The sequence below is a fragment of the Talpa occidentalis genome, unplaced genomic scaffold (genome assembly GCF_014898055.3).
Source record: "Talpa occidentalis isolate TD23 unplaced genomic scaffold, MPIMG_talOcc4v2.1 talOcc4.2, whole genome shotgun sequence".
In the NCBI taxonomy this organism is placed as follows: Eukaryota; Metazoa; Chordata; class Mammalia; order Eulipotyphla; family Talpidae; genus Talpa; species Talpa occidentalis.
The window spans coordinates 115439236-115457323 of record NW_023602073.1 but is presented as its reverse complement, the minus strand read 5'-3'; the positions used below and the strand labels follow the sequence as shown (position 1 = coordinate 115457323).

General features: G+C 38.1%; 1 protein-coding gene across 1 annotated transcript in view; it reads left to right on the top strand.

Moving 5' to 3' along the window:
- The window catches only part of FRK (fyn related Src family tyrosine kinase), a 94472-nt gene that overhangs the window by 49195 nt on the left and 27189 nt on the right, over positions 1 to 18088 (top strand). The gene's annotated exons all lie outside the window — the stretch shown is intronic.

Sequence of the window (18088 nt, the reverse complement as noted above, 5' to 3'; positions counted from 1 at the left end):
CCTGTGGCCGGGGAGCAGCCGGGGATCAAACCGGCGCTGCAGAGGCCGCGGGCAGCCTCGCAACCCAGCGCTCAACCTGCGCCACCAGGGAGGCCCAACACATGTACTTTTGATATGAAATTAAAAGTATGGATCTATCTTATTTTCCCACTTTTGCATTATCTAGCATCTTCTCTTGGAAAATATTAAGAAGCAAAAACTACTGTTGTCAAAATTGATTTTGCCACAGTGCATTTTTTTGTTCTGCCTTTCATTTGTCTTTTCCTGGTAAATAGAAAATGCATTGTAATGCTCAATGCAAATGTATTAAATTAAATCCATGACATAAAATTTGATCAGTTTTCCACCTACAAGTCAAATACATGTTCACTCTGAACTATCCTAGGAAAAAAGCAGCACAGGCGACCTAAGAATTATCTTTAAGAGTTTCAGGTCCTTATGTTCATGTCCTCGCTTTGGAGAATCTTTCTCAGTTTCTGGTGCAATGCTATGTACTTCCTTAAAGACCACTCCAGTCCATTTCGTGTGAGACTTTTTCTCACCTTGTCCTGCTCTGTATCGTCCTGGCTTATTTCTTGTGTTGTTATCCCTTTTAAAGCATGGACTGTTTTTCCAACTAGATGCAAAAATTCATTTTTTTTTAAAGTTTTATTTTTTATTTATACAATAGCTGGGGTATAGGCCAGAGGCGTGGGAGGGTGAGAGGATTCACCAGAGACAGAGTGGGGAGCAGAACTGGCAGACTGACCGAAGACACTGCTGAGAGGAGCAGTGGACAAGGTAGGAGAGGTCTGCCGTGCCATATGGGTATCTCCCCTGGGTGGCCAGGAATCGAACCCATACTGCAGAAGCTGCGGACAGCTTCATAGCGCTATGTTCAACCTGCTGCACCACCAGGGAGGTCCAAGATGTAAAACTTTAAAGGGAAGAAATTTTGCTGCCTCTTATCCCAGTTGCCCTGCCATAAATGTTTATAATCACGATGCCAGGCACCATGTCTTGTTTGCTTAGCTCACTGAGCTGGCAGTTGAGACTGTTCCACTGCCTGTTCTTGAAGCAGTTCCTGAGCCCATATGGGAATGCTGACTTGACCTGAACTCAGACCACACCGTCTGTGTTTGCTATCCTTTTCCTGGCTCACACCCAGTGGTTCCAAATATTAGGAGAGGTGGCATAAGGTCAGAGACAAGTAAGGGCAGTGGTGTTGAGGCAGGTTTTTCAGCTTCTTCAACTCTTGTCTATTCTGGCACCAAGTCAAAATGGTATGCTAGAATTGTATGTTTCAACTCCACTCCTACATAACTAGAAAATGCTGTGCTGATTATCATTCTTACAGTGTGACTAAGTAAATTGTACCATTGACCTTTGTAATCTTGCTTATACCAAGGGTGATCATCAAAGTATTTAATGACTAGTATAGGATGGGTATTAGCCATTCAGAACTGATGCCCTGCCAGATTGGACTTATACCAGTGCATACTTGTAAATATTCATAAGTGAGTATTTTATTATAAATAATAGTTTTTTCTGATTATGAAAGTAATAAAAACATTTTTATAAAGAGAAAAGCTTAATGAAGAAAACCTAGAATTCACCTTTTGAAGATAAATGTAAAATACTGAAATACTTTTCCTGGCAAACTTTTATCTTAATTTATTTATTTAAACAGACACACATAAACACACATACACACAAAATAAAATGAGATAATCTTGTAACCAAAATATTTAAATGTTTATATATTTAAATGTAAACATATGTGTATATGTATTCTCACATATATACATATATCTATGCATATACACATGTGTGTGATGCAGATCAAATCGCTATTTTTCTTACTTCTGTCTCTTAGTATCCGGTGAATATTTTTGTAGGTCCTTCAGTATTTTCCTACGTCATCATTTTTAGAAATCACAAACTTTTCCATTGCATGGATGTTATAATTGATTTGACCTATTTCATATTTTGTGTATAGTTATTATTTTTAGTCATTTTGCTGTTTTAAAATATGTGGTGGATATTCTTGTAGCTAAATCTTTGAAGGTTTTCACAGGAGTATTATTAAGAGGAAGAAAAATGAATTTTTAGGAAATCTCTTTGCTTCATGAAAACTGTAAAAAAAAATCCTTGCTTAAATGCACCAACATTTATTTCCTTATCCAATACTTATATGTCAAATTAAGTAGTCACTGTTTAGCCAAGAGATGGATGAAACAATTTAGTTAGCATTAAAAATATAGGAAGATTTTCATCAGAAAAACAAACTGAAAACAGAATTACCAAGGTCCTATCTTAGTAATGCCCAGGCTGTGGTGACTTTTCTGAACTCTCTCTCGGAAGAATATTATGGAACAAAACAGCTTTATAGGCTTAGAACAAAATTACAAGGATATTGGTTGTTGTGTACTGAGAATACTCAAGCGATTGCTTGTGGATTTAGGAAGCTTTGTAGGCCTTACTTGGAGACGAGCATATCATTACAGATACTTTTTCAATGAAGACAAACACTTCAGAGTCTTTCAAACAAATTAAGTGTTTGCTGTATATTCACTTGGAACAAAGTAAATGCAGACCATTATGGTCAACCGAAAGGAAAATTTTCTTAGTAGTTCAAGGGAGGGTTGCACAGGAGAAAAATGGAGAAAAAATGTCTTTAACATATCTACAGTAAAACAAACAACCAACCCAATTGCTGACTGTTGATCACTCCTAAAGAGCTTCGGGACAGACCAGTCCATAGATTTCTTCCTTACTGAGGTGGTCTCCTTAATCAGTCAGAATTGATGGTCCTCAATTTTGCTGATTGCTGTGCTGCTAACGGGAAGCAAATAATATTCCTTTTCTAGCTCTGTCTTTCCCACATGAGTTTTCCTTAGAAGCATTGTCTCTATTCCTTGGGCAGCAATGGCTCACAGCTGTCAGAAAGGAGCTTTGTGAGGGAGCATGATTTATTGATGCTGGGCGGCTCCAAGAAGCAGCAGTCCATGGTTGGGGTGGGTGCTAATTGGCTTGTTGTGATCCTCACATGGCTGTCGGCTCTTGTGAGGTCTGGGTAGATCTGGAAAGAGAGTTAGGGCCATGACACCTCTCATAACGGCAAGACACTAATTAGCTGTGAATTACAGCAGCGCTTTTGGATATTACATATTATATGTGGTAGACTGAGAATCTGTCTTCATTAGATACATGACAGGTAGTTTTAGTGGCCTACTGTTATTTGTCAGTGGTAGTGAATTGTTTATCTGATGAAAAATATAAAATTCTGACTGCACGTCAACTGGTTTGACTATTTCTTGACTTCAATCAATTACTTTAAAAGGAATTATTACTGTTATTACCATTAATATTAATTTGATGTTTGGTGTCTTATAAACATTTGTATTTTTGTTTAAAGTACACTTTAAGGATAATACATTTTGAGGGCTAAAATTAATTGAATAGTAGTTAAATTTTTCATTGAACATTGTAATTTTATTTTAGACAACTTGGCACATAAAAATTGTCCAGAGTAGGAAAGGGAATTTCAGAGCAAATGATACCAGATTGAAGATAGTTGAAAAATAACAGTAAGGACTTGAGGCAAAAAAAGCCCAAAACAACAAACCAACTCACCAGTAACATTCAGGACAGTGCATTCAGGGTTGACATCATTTATACATTGTTCATTTCTTCAACAAACATCTAAGTGACAGCTACCTATCGGGCCTTTGCTAGGTGCAGGACAGCAGAGAGCAAGCACAGCTCCTGTGCTCTGTCTACAGGGGCTGGAATACAGCTGAATTGTGAGATGAGGGGGCAGAGCTTTGTCTCTGAGGAGAGGGCAGGAAGGGTCCCAGGAGAGGGAGCATTTGTGTCCTGCACCAATTTGTGTTATGAGGTAGCAGCATGAGGACAATTATTTTTAGCAAGGCAAGTACACAGAATTGTGAGTATATCTACATATCTAGTATTTTGTGGAGTGGAGGGTGGGAAAGGCAGAGGATAGTGCAGGTAAGTGTGGGTGTTCAGGACCTTTTGTGCCATCTGAGGAAATTGGTCCTTATTCCATAGAAGGGAGTTTTATGCCGAAAGTGAGTTGGTCTGACCTTTGCTAGCAGTGTGAAGAATAGGTGACAGATAATGATAACAGTTTGGAGAGGAGCACAGTGGATGACAGCAGAGTTGGCCAGTGTCCTACAAAAGTGATGGGATCTAGCTCAGCGGTCTGCACTGGGGCTCCTCTAAGTACAGGCACTCCAGTATCCAAAGCCCCCTTTGTTGCTTTCCATTTTATGTATGGCACCAGTGTGGGAATGGGCCTACGACTCACAGTAGCAGTCTGTCCAGTGCTGAGCAGTCTGAGTTTGCAAGGTTGTTTGCAGAGCCCAGCATCTTTGGCTTTGTGCACAGGGGGACTTGCAGCTTTCTTGAAAGAGGAAACCCTGAGGCCTGTGAGAAGTTGAGTTCAGGTGCAGCTCCTGTTGCTGGGAGTGGCGGTAATGGTGGCTCGGGCTCAGTCTTCTCTAAAAGATCTCTCCAGTTCCCTCTGACCTGGTGCTGCTAATCTCCATGGATTCAGGCCTAAACTAGAATAGTGGTATGGGGAACAGAGACTAGGGGATGGAAGTGAAGTATTTAGAAGATAGAACCAACAGGAATTGGTGGGTGGTCAGGAATGGTATAAAATAAGGAAGAATGCAGAACCTAGGATAATTCTCAGATCCCTGGCTTAAGTGATTGGGACCAGTGATAACTTTTATTAAGATGAGGCATATAGGAGATGATTTATATGGAGAGAGGAGAGAGAAGCAAAGCAAATAAGTTCATAGGTGTTTTTTTTTTTTTTTAATAGAGGCATGTTTTATTTATTTATTTGTTTGTTTGTTTGTTTTGTTTATACATGCACTGGGTACAGTCAGAAGCGCGGGAGGGTGAGAGAATTCACCAGAGCCAGAGCAGGGAGCAGAGCAGGCAGAAGGACCGAAGTACACTGCTGAGGGGAGCAGCGGGCGGCAGGAGAGGTCTGCGCACCATGTGGGACCCTCCTCCTGTGGCCGGGGAGCAGCCGGGGATCGAACCGGCGCCACAGAGGCTGCAGTCAGCTTCGCAACCCAGCGTTCAACCGCTGCGCCACCGGCGAGGCCCAGTTCATAGGTGTTTGAGGAAATTGTAGATGGACTTACAAGTAGCCATTATCTTTTTTAATCTCATTTCTGCTGATTTTGAGCAAGTACTTACTATGATAAATTTTCAGTGAACATGTAGGTCTGATAGAATATGAACAACTTTTATGATATTTCATGTTTGCTATGAAGTCCCTTCTTGAGAATGCAGGATATGCCTCTGTAGCACCATAATTTAATTTTAAAATAAATGCACTGGACTTTTTGAAAGAAATGTTTACCCTTCAGAATAATAGATTGTTATGTGGAAAGTATTGCAAAAATGGTCAAACTCTGTTATCATTTATGCTAAAGGCCTTTGTCCAGGCCAATTATCTGTTCATTATGGTCTTTGGTACTTGAAAGTGACCTGAATCACCTGAAGCAACATTTTGAATAATATGGTCATTAGCCTGAATGCTACCATGAACTTAAATTTTTGTAAATATTTCTGCATGCCTTGTGAATTAATTTTGAAGGCAATTCGAGAAGTAATGAGAACAACAGCTTCATTGGGGAAATTATGTACCCTTTCATGTTGACCTTGTATGTATTCTTCTTGTTGAACTTTTCAAAGATTCATTTATATTCACATATAACTTTCACTGTAGGTAAAAAATGTTCTTCTCAAACTAGATTATAGTCCTTGAACAGAAGAAACATATTTTTATCGCTTCCGTTTCATGCCTCCTCTCTATAGCTGTGGTTTCCTGTACAGGTTTAGAAAGACAGTAGATGCTCAAACACTCACCTCTAACCCTGTAATCCACCAGCAGCAAAGTAAGCAAAGCCATGGCCATTTTCTGAAACCTTCATCTGAAGTCAGGACCACGTAAGATAGTAAATAATCCTATCTGCTGACTTTCAGACTTATTTTAAAAAGACAATTTTTCACCTTGACAAGTTGGTTGTTTCTCCAAGGTAAGAAGACTTTTGTAGAAGAGGCAAATTTGGAAAAGGTATCACTTGTAGTGTGGTCCTCTGTCTCTCTGTCTGGCACAGGGTACATACCCGGCTTTCTGCCAACCCCTGAGCACCCATTATTTCTCCCAACTTTTCATGATCTGCTGACTTGTTGCAATCTGATGCTAGGCCAAAAATGTGCATTTCATTATCAGTTCCCTGAGTCATCCATTCATTCTTCATTTATAATTAATGTAGACAGGGCCTCCCTGGTGGTGCAGGCGGTTGAGTGCAGCGCTGTGAGGCTGTCCACAGCCTCTGCAGTGCCAGTTCGATCCCCGCCGGCCGCGGAGCAACCCACATGGTGGGGCAGACCTCTCCTGTCTCGCCCACTCCTCCCCTCAGCAGTGTATTTCAGTCAGTCTGCCTGTTCTGTTCCCCACTATGTCTCTGGTGAATCCTCTCACCCTCCCGCGCATTTGGCCTGTACCCTGGTTCTTGCGTAAATAAATAAATCTTTTAAAAAATAAAATAAAATAAAATTAATGTAGACATAGTGACCCCAAGAGTTATCAGTGATTCTCCTACACTTAACTATGAATGTAAATACAATTATATATTCAAAGTAGGGGCAAGTATTAAATGGCCCAAAGTGTTGCTTCTTAAATAATTATGCAATGAAATTTCCATGCACTCTGGGAGCATTTTGATATTGGTTAAAGATGTTTTGCTTGTTAAAAAGTACATAAGCTGCAGAAAGAAATTTTTATGTTAATAACCCCACTATCTCATAAAATGTATTAAACTTTAAACATGTTGGTGCCATCTTAGAAAATGCCTTTTAATTAAAGTAATAATTTAGTTATGTTCAGCTTAATTGCAAATATCATTGCTATAATAGCAAGTGACTTTTTTCATGAGTTATGGTGTGAGCTGCCTTTTCTTAACATTAATTCTGATAAATTATATTTCAAATGTTTTAAATATTCCATAAAGCTAAATAAACATTTTATTATATAGTGTATGTATCTGTGTTTGTGTCTGTACGTGCACATATACACACAGATGCACAAGAAAAGAACTTTTCTATCTAGGTCACTGGCTCATGGAAAAATCTTCTAACTAAAATCCATGAGTGCTACTTGTAGAAGCACACTATTCTTCAGAGGACTTGTACTCTATTTTTTGTTCCTTTTGTGAACCCCACATATTGACTCATCTAAATTTTCTTTTCAGGTTTTACCTACTTTAAGAACTTTTCTATATCAGTGTTTTGAACTATTAGGAAGAAATCACAAAAAAGCAACCAATGATGCATAATAACATTGTCCTTCAGATGTAACTTCATAATATTCAATTCTAAATATTAAATAAGCGAGTTGTTAAGTCATGTACAGCTCAGTGAAATAGCAAATTTTTTTTTTTAATTTATGACATATTCCATTCCTTTCTTTTTTACTTTATTAGCTGCCAAATTAAGTTGTCTTTTATTTACATTTTGTCTCCTGTTGTACTTTTGGATAGAGACAGTGACTAACTAATAGTCATTTGAGTTAGTATCTTCCAGCTTTCTATTCCTGAACACAAACAAGAGAAGCAGATTTGGAGTATCCTGTAAACTAAGCCTGTTAACCGATGATTTGTTAGACTCTGGGAAGATATTCTCCTAACTTCAGTGTGAACATAAGTGAAATGACATGTAAGTGGCCAGAGCATTAGATCAGGACTGGTCACGAAGAAGGTGAGAGGATGCTTTGATCTATGCTCAGCATGTGTCCTTGTCTTCAAGAGGCAAGATATGAGGCCACCAGGGAATCAGATAGCTGCTGCCCTTCTGTGTAGAACCAACTTAGTGGTCTGGGCCTTTGCTAAGCATGACCTGATCTAAACCTAATTACCTTCCAAAGGCCCCACTTTATATGATGGCACTGGGGACTAGGGAGTCAACAAATAACTTTGATGGGAAATACTCAGTCCATAGCAACGACAGAGGACTGAATTCTGTTTCTTACTGTCAGATGGTATGCCGGGAGAGTAGAAGAAAATCCGACTTATCTCACGCAAAGGCATGGGATTCAACATTGACTAGATATCAGCACTGTATTTTGAACCTTGGTGTGTTAACAGCTGTGTGTGTGTGTGTGTGTGTGTGTGTGTGTGTGTCGAGAGGGAAATATATACTCATCCAAGTTGGTAGAGGACTTGAGAGCAGGCAGGTGCATATGCTTTTTTTCCTAAATACCAAATTTCTTTTTTTTTAAAGATTTATTTGTTTGTTTGTTTATTTGTTTATTTATTTATATAAGCACTGGGTACAGTCAGAAGCTCAGGAGGGTGAGAGAATTCACCAGAGCCAGAGCAGGGAGCAGAGCAGGCAGAAGGACCGAAGTACACTGCTGAGTGGAGCAGTGGGCAGCAGGAGAGGTCTGCGTGCCATGCGGGACCCTCCTCTGGTGGCCGGGGAGCAGCTGGGGATCGAACCAGCGCCACAGAGGCTGTGGGCAGCTTCACAACCCAGTGCTCAACCGCTGTGCCTTCGGGGAGGCCCACCAAATTTCTTTTCATTCAAGAATGAGTATAAAAGAAAAAAGAAGTCATGAGATTTTGTGTACTTAATAACAGAATTTTCCAACTTAAGTTCTAGAACATGAATTCTTTGATAAGCTAAAGTGTTTTGAAGAACAGAGGGCTCAGGAATTATATGTATTTGAAGAATACCTTAGGTTACATTCCTTCTTCCTTGACTCAACAAAACACATTAAAGTCTTTGGGAAGTCCTGTAGCAAAGAGATTTTTCAATAAAGAATTCTTCAAACTTTTTTCTATAAAACATGGTTTGGGACCACTATGGAAAGCTGTGTGGAGATTCCTCAACCTACTAAAGATAGAGCTTCCATATGATCCAGCAATTCCACTCCTAGTTATTTACACAAAGGACACAGAAACATTAATTCCAAAGAGCACCTGCACCCCTATCTTTATAGCAGCACTATTTACAATAGCTAAGCTTTGGAAACAACCCAAATGCCCAAAAATAGATGACTAGATCAAGAAGATGTGATACATATACACCATGGAATATTACTCAGCAATCAAAAAAGATAAACTTATGCAATTTGCAGCAACATGGATGGAGCTAGAAGGGATCACGCTCAGTGAAATAAGTCGGAAAGAAAAAGAAAAATACCGGATGGTCTCACTCATAGCAGGAATCTAGAAATCCTAAATAAGGGACCAGGAAAAAGAATAAACTATAAGAAAGAAAAAATCAAAATCAACGAACAACTATGAACCGGAGACACACTATGGGGAGGGGGCAGGGAAAGGAGGACTTGGGGTCAAAATAAGAGGGTGGCAATTGTATGGGGAATATAAAAATAAAAAAATAAAAATAATAATTAAAAATAAACAATTTGAAAGAGGAAAAAGAAACATGGTTTGGGAAAAAATAGTATTATAGAGGTGATAAACATACTACCCTGAAGAAGTAGAGAAAAAAAACTCATACTTTTGGGACATTTACAACGAAAGAAACAGAAGAAATTTGAATGCTCTGGATTTGAAATTACAAAATACAAGAGAACACAGAGTCTATAGATTTAGGCATAAAAGGCAGCATGAAAAGACAGTAGATGGAAGATGACAAACAGAAAAAAAATGTCTCTTCAGAGATATAAAGAACAAACTTTAGATGCTCTTTGGAGAGAGAAGAAAAGCAGGTAAAAATTTGGGTGAGCAGAGAATGCACAAACAGAAGACATTTCTTTGTAATTTGTTAGAATAAAATGAAAGCAATGAGGTGATTAAATATGATGTAGGAGAAAACTTCCCTCAGTTAAAAATCTGTGCTTATAAATCAAGTGAACTTACGGTGTTCCAATTCAAATATATAAAAAGATCTATTCTACAGTATCTTTTCAAAATACTTTAATATCAGGAAAAATGAAAAAAATTGAGAGCATCCAAGAAAAAATTTAGTTACAAATGAGTGAAACATGAGTTGGTCTCAAAATTCTTCTCTACAAATATTAAATACTGTATTTCCATATAAACATATATTGTCATATTTTTTCCCCTTAAATTTGTTGATGAAGTTGAGAAGATATCTTTGAGGGCATTCACCAAATGTTTATTTTGTAACATTTACTTTCTCCATCATTCATACATCTATATGTCTCTTTATATAGACATAATTATATATAAGTTGCAGATGTCAATTCAGCTTTAAAAGTTATAGTCTTTTATGTAATATTCCCAGATTAAGGATACTTTCCTGTATTACCAAAATGCTATCATTCAACTGGAGAAATTTCACACAGATATAGTATTACCTACTATAGAACATATACTCAAATCTCTCCAAAAACCCTTACTATTTATTTGTTTGCTTTTTGCTCAATGAAGGATTATGGATTTCAGTAGCTAATATTTCTCATTTGTCTCTTTTATCTAGAAGAGTCAAAAAGTTTTAATAACTGTCCTTTGCAAACCACATAAATTCTGTTCACCTTGACATTTCAGCCATTCATAGTTTTGCTGAAATCCATTTTCTCGTCTAATCTTTCATACCTCCATTCAGTCAAATTATGATTCTTACAAGAACACCCGCTATTGGATCATCATTCATTGTACTCCAGCTCTTCCTAACCTTCTTACAGGCTTACTTTGAGCAAGATACTAGGACTGGCACAGCGACTTCCATTTAGAAATTTTTTTGGTAAAAGTGTTTACTGAAAGTTGAATTGCTTTACTAGTATACTAATTATGTTTTTCCTTGCTTCACATTATTTTGCATAGAAAAGGACATTTGAAAAGCATCAGAAGGAATATTATAAAATCTTTTGATCATTTATTTATTTATTTAAATATTTATTTTATTTATTTATACAAGCACTGGGTACAGTCAGACGCACAGGAGGATGAGAGAATTCACCAGAGCCAGAGCAGGGAGCAGAGCAGGCAGAAGGACCGAAGTACACTGCTGAGGGGAGCACGGGCGGCAGGAGAGGTCTGCGTGCCATGTGGGACCCTCCTCTGGTGGCCGTGGAGCAGCTGGGGATCAAACCAGCACTGCAGAGGCTGCGGGCAGCTTCGCAACCCAGTGCTCAACCACTGCGCCACCGGGGAGGCCCTCATTGATTTATTGAGTCACCAATTCTTCATTGAACTTTACATTATGTATGTTATATGGTGTAAGTGTGTAAACAGCTATTTAGTTCACACTATAACAAGTATTTGATTATTATGCATATAAAAATTAACAGTTGACCCGGGACAACATGGGTTTGAAATGAGTGAGTCCATTTATTTGTATGTGATTAAAAAAAACATAACAGTTGGTTCTCCATATCTGAGGATTCCACATTCATGGATTCAGCTGGCTGTGGATATTGGTTGGTTGAATCTATGAAAGCAGAACCCATGAATATGGGGGCTGAATATAAGGGACTTAAATATCCTACGATTTTGGTATCTGAGGGGGCCCTGAAACATATTTCCATGGATACCAAGGGACGACTTGCAGTTATGTTTAGGGGAAGTCAAAAGTTACATGAAGATTTTTTGACTATGTTGGGAAGTTGATGCTCATTGTCCCCCACATTGTTCAAGGGACAACTGTATATGCAAAATGTTTTAAGAACCCAGGAAAGATAACGATTATTTTCTGGAAGGGACTAGTAAGGAAGTATTACAGGCAAATGAGACAACAGCCACAACCACACATAATAATGAGTAAAAATTAATGGAAAATAGTGTGCTCAAATTTTTCAGTTCAGATAATGTCCATTCTTAAGAATCTTTCTTACTTTGAAAAATCTGCTGATGTATCTTAGATTAAATGTGGTGAATAATTTTCTGTGTTGCGATTTTGAACCCTAAAATAAAATGGACATCTGTAAATTGGTCATTTACTACCACCAATCTCCTTGAATAGTGAACAATGTCTATATTGTAAATATAAGCGTAATAATTATAAATTCAATATGAGTTCTATTTTTGATAACAAAGCTGTACCAGAACTAAGATTTGAACCGAGATGTCTCTGAAAATTAAGCCCAAATAACATAAATTTAATGACCTGAGCTGGGAGGTCGGGGCGGGGGCAGGGAATGAAAGGAGACCTGAACAGTCGAATACAGAAAGAAGCAAAGGAAGGGAGAACATTTGAAAAAGTTTGGTGCCAAATTTTGCATTGAATAGGCAGTTAAAACATCTTAGCTATGGAAATGAAAATCAGTGACCCATAGCCTTACAATTCCCCCTCCTTTCCATCAGCTTGAGAAACTTACTCCAGTTGACACTTTAGGAAAATAATAGCTAAATAAATGATTAAATCTCAAGTTACCCGATAGTATTTTTTTAAAAAGAGGTATTTAAGCAGTTTTCTTTTGTTACTCTAAGTGGCAAAAAATGTATTACTGGAAAAATATTTTGAAACAGCCTAATTATTGTATTTTGTATGGTGTTTATACAAAGCCATTGTCTGCAATGCTAGATGCTATATGCTTACTTTTATTTTAAAATCAAAATATTATTCTGGCTTCTTTCTGCTTCTCACTCTTTATAGCTGGATCATACCACAGCTTTCAATCAAATGTGTGCTCACCCTTGTGGCATGTCAGGAAATAACAAGCCATTGTGGAAACAGGCACTTTATTTTTTTTTTTAGGATTTATTTATTTATGCATATAAGAGTGGGGTACAGGCCAGAGATGCGGGGGGTGAGAGGAGTCACGGGAGACAGTAGGTAGCAGAACAAGTGGATCTGAAATACACTGCTCAGGGAAGCAATGCATGAGACAGGAGAAGTCTACTGCACTATGTGGGACAGCTCCCCTGCTGGGGATTGAACTCAGTCCTTAGAGGTGATAGCGCAAAACTTAACCACAGAGAAATCTGAAAGTTTATAATTATAAAATGTCTATGGAAACTAATGCAATGAATGAAAACAAATCCATCAGCTAGTAATTTTACTTTATTATTGTCAAAATAATTGACTAAAGCTTAAATTTTCATAGCAATTTTGAAATGTAGTATCTTATGTGATAGTTACACAAATTGTGTTCATGATGTAAAAACTGAATGGAATAAATACAAGCCAATTTAATAAATCAGTGTCTCTAATTTTAAATTCCATATTTAAAAGAATATATATATCAGTTACTGTATAGCTATTTCACAGCATCACCTAAACCATGAATTCATTTCTAATGCATTTTAAGAACATGCTTTGCATTAAATTATTAGAAACTTTGGCATAGGAACTACAATCGGAGACAGTATCCTGTTGTCTTAAAAGCTTATATGTGGCAGGGACTAAATTTGTTTTCCTATTTCTTTCAGTAGGGTAGGGACTTTCTTAAATCCCCTCTCTCTCTGGAGCTATCTCCTTACCATTTGCAGATGACTTTAAAATGGATTTGTCAAAAATAAAATATAGAGGAGACAAAAACATAAAAGAAGGGGAAAAAAACAAGAACTAGATTCCTATTGCCTTGTTATTATAGTGAGCCACCTTTTTTTCCTTATATATCTCTTAATGTGTTTAATCCTGAGCAAAGAGATGATCCGGGCTTTAGAGGACATTTGATTCATTAATTTACTCATTCGTTCAGTCATCAAATATGTATTTAATGCCTATGATGTACAATTAGTATTCAGAGTCCTGGGGTACAATGGCAAATAAGACAGTCCCTAACTTTGTGAAGCGTACATTATGGTTGCACTAGAGAGGGGATGCCAACTGCATAGAATTTATTTGTTAATGTTACCCCGGTTTTTATGAATAAACAAATAGTTGCAATCAAGGAAAACATTTTGTTTTTCTATAGGGAATAATGATGGGTTGCAGTTAAAATGAGTACTGCTTATATTGGGAATTTGAAAGAAATTTGGAAGCAGAATTTTATGCTAAGGGAAGATGAAGTTATCAGTGAAGTTATCAGCTACTGCAGTTAAAGAGTGAATCCTGCTTCCCGATTGCTTGAGTAGCAGTGTGTCTGTAGGCAAATAAAACCCTCTCTATGCCTCAGTTTTCTTCACAGCAAAATGGAATTTAAAATTAGTAGCTAGTTTTTGGTGATGTTGTTTGGATTAGCTGCATTAATGAAAAGTGCTTAGAAAGCTGCCTGGTACAAAACAAACAATAAGAAGATTGTTTGCTATTGTCATGAGTATTCAAAGCTGAGCAATAGTGAGCCTTTAGAGGGCTTGTCCCCTGGTTCTAGCCTGGTGACCATGTGTAACTCAGGGACTGAGAGGCGATGACTATTGTGTGTGGGTGGAACAGAGAAGACTCAATTGTTCTTTTCTCTTTGAAATCTGTGGTGTAGTTTCAGTGTTTTGTTTTATTTGTTTTGGTAATTTAATTGACACCGTAGCCCACAGCTAGGATTAGGTACTTTAGTGGAGCAGCTCTTAGGGCTGGGGGCCACATCAGGTGACCCAAGTGCCAGGTTGAGCATAGCTCAAGTGTCAAGTCCATGATTCCACATATAACCCCCCACATTTCTCTGGATGTGCCTTTGTCACAACAGTGAGTCTCCAGAAATTTGAGGTTTTATCTGAATGTTTACGTTTGTGTCTTAGTTTTCTCTTTCAGAAATTAGAAATAGTTTTTCCCCTCCACCAATCTAAATGTAGGATGGCTCTATTTATTTCTCTAAAACTCCTTGCTAGAATAGAATTGAGAACTTGAGCTGGAAAAGACTTTCAAACTATCTGATCAAAACCTTCATTTTGTAAGGGGAGGAAATGGAGTTCAGACAGGTAAGATACTCTACCAAAGTAATACAACTAGGTGTGAGCATAGCTACATTCAAAATTAAATCTTTTGATACCTTTTAAATATTACTCAGAAATCACCGTGTTATCTTTAAAATGTCTTCCCTCCTCCAATCCCAGGGGTTTACTTCCACAATATAGGACTGAGGGGTGGCTGTGTTTGACTAGGTCCAGGGCCAGGTCTGGACTAATCTCTTCATATCTTTCATTTTTGTATTCAGGTTGAAGGATCGGTTGTTGTCTAGGTTATGGCACTCTCAGGTTAGAGAGCAGAGGTTGGGAGAGGGAGGGCAAACTCTTCAAATTACTTAAAGCTTGCTAGGATGTGCCATATATATTGTGTTTGCCTACCCTCCAAATCAAGTCACATGGCCACACCCTGCAGAAGGAAGGGAAGATGTTTCTCCTACTGAAAGCCATTGGTTAAGCCATTGGTTAAAGACAAAGGTTAAGAGAATGATTTCACTGACCTTATGTCTCATAAATTAATGCAATCAGCAGGCTCAAATTCTGGTAGGAGAGGTACAGTGTAAACATATAGGAACAACATTATGAATGAATTCAATTACACAAATCAAGTGAGAGACTTGGGGCCAACTGATCTTTTCTGCTTGCTTAAGCAAGGAGTCTTAATAGAGAAGTGTGCCTGGAAGCATGAATTTGTCTCTAATATGTAAGTAGAATGGCATTCCAGTTGCACTTAACAGTTTGTGCAAATGCACAAAAACAGGAAACAGCATGGTGTATTCAAGGAACTACAGATACATTTTTAAACCTTGAGGATAGGGTGGAACTCAGTTAAGGCACCTGAACATTGGACAATGGGAACCACATGACAAAGTTTAAGGAGAAAAACAAGTTCAGTTCGATATTTGAGAAGACTTCTCTGGTGAGAGGAAACTGTACAGTGTTTTTGGCAACAGGGAAAAAAGCATGTGGACTTACAGGAGAGAGACAGTCAGGGGAACTCCCCAAATTGGCAGCTGTGGGAGCAGAACAGAATGGTAGAATATAATGTCTGTCAGGAAGAAAGAGGAATTGAGGATGGTCCCCAATTCTTTAGCTTTACTGTCTGGGTGCTCACTGAGACAGAGCACTCAAGCAGGAGAGGAAGCTTGGGGAAAGACAATGTGAGTAAAATTTTGATGTGGGGCATTTGTGGTGCCTGCAGGCATCTGGAAGGCAAAAGTGAGGTCAGCACTGCAGAGAGACTGGGAGTCCTCACATATTCATCAGTAACATTGGAGACTGACTGTCCACAGTCCCACAGATGGAGTGTGAGAGATTATATACATTTCAGGTCAGAACCAACCATCTGCTGAAGGAGCAGTTGGAAAGGGAGAAGTCTGAGAAGTAATACCTCGAGGAGTGGAATCATGGAATTAGATGGAATAAAATGTTTCAAGGAGGGAATATTCTATTTTTATTTCCCCTTAAAATGTTACAGTTGCAGGACTAAATCTTACCCACAGCATTCTCATCGCATTATTAAGTAGTAGCGTTAAATTTACTTGTATCCAGAGCTGTAAGCAGTGCTTTGTAAGAGTTGCCAAGAAATACTTTTTTTTTTTTGCAAGTGAGTGAGACATTAGTTGGCTTAGGGATTCAGAGTGTGGCTTTCAGTGTCTTATTGCCTGGTTTTGGATTACAGTACTAATATTTACCTCCTCAGTGTCTGGGGGCAAGTTAATTTCTCTATACATTTTGTTTCTCCTTTTTAAAATGATGAAGCTAATATCCATCTCCCATAGGGTTATGAGGATTAAATAAAATGCTAGATAAAAAAGTACTTAGCATAGATGCTTGAAACAATCCAATAGCTTTTATTATTGTGCATAAAGATTACTACCTTCTACGCAGACAAACTGGTAGTATTGGCACATCTTGTATTGGAATATCATGCTTTGAACTGTCTTTCTGGGAACAGTGATGGATTTTGCTGAGTAGTCTAGTCATTCCCCTAGCTCACCATCAAACTAGTAAGGCATTACAAAGATGGTTGACCAGCCTTCCAAGTTTAGCTTGTGACTCGGAGATGGTTTATCTTTATGTGAATGGCTTATCTTTACAATGCTTTACAATGTTTATGGTTTATCTTTACTATGCTGTTTACATCATCACGAGCTGAACTATATTTGCAATAAAATTAAATCTGAACAGGCAGAATTCAGATTTTGTATTAGATCTACCTAATAAATGAATAAGCAGAAAATTACCAGTAGTTGTCTTACATATGTAAAAACAATGGAAAATGGAAGGAGATGATATTCTGCTATGAAAATAGATTAGCTAATACATAAGAAGTCCTTTGTATTCTCACGAGAAGATTAAACATTGATTTCAGGTATTTTAATTAGTATTCATTACATTTCACAATGACTCTCACTTTGTTTAACTTGTCTGCTAATTGCTGTAACTGGGTGGGGAGAAGGAAAAGGGGAATTCAGGGCCTGAGTTCTTCATCATGGCTTTCTTAAAGTTTTTGGCATAGGGTGGGGAAAGATGGCATTCAGAAAGCTTTGAAATATAAAACATTTTACTAAGAAATTAGTAAATTATTATCTTTTTCTAAAAGTACAAACCACGAAATCAGTGGTTAAAATTTTCTACTGTTGGGCCTCCCCGGTGGCTCAGTGGTTGAGCGCTGGGTTGCGAAGCTGCCCGCAGCCTCTGCAGCGCCCGGTTCGATCCCTGGGGTTCCCCGGCTGCTCCCCGGCCACCAGAGGAGGGTCCCACATGGCACGCAGACCTCTCCTGCCGCCCGCTGCTCCCCTCAGCAGTGTACTTCGGTCCTTCTGCCTGCTCTGCTCCCTGCTCTGGCTCTGGTGAATTCTCTCACCCTCCTGCACTTCTGACTGTACCCAGTGCTTGTATAAATAAATAAATAAATAAATATAAAAAAAAAAATTTCTACTGTCCTTATTGTCATTCATATGATCCTTAGACGTCTAGATTTGAACTTCAGCCCAACAAACTAGAAATCTCTCCTACACATGTAGGATCTGTTTTTTCTTCATCAGGAAAAGAGGGAGTTAGGCTAAATTATCTGAAAAATTTCTTGTTATTCTTATATTCTCCTTTTGTTTATAGAATAATAGAATGCAAATAATATCTAATCTGATTGCTTTCTGAAGGAATCTCATAATCTGAAGCTTCTCTTATTCTGTGTAAACTGTGTCATTTCATTAGCTTATCATTTCATTTGTGTGTTTACTTACATCTACAAAAGGTTTTAAGTAGATTTACAATGCTGAAAT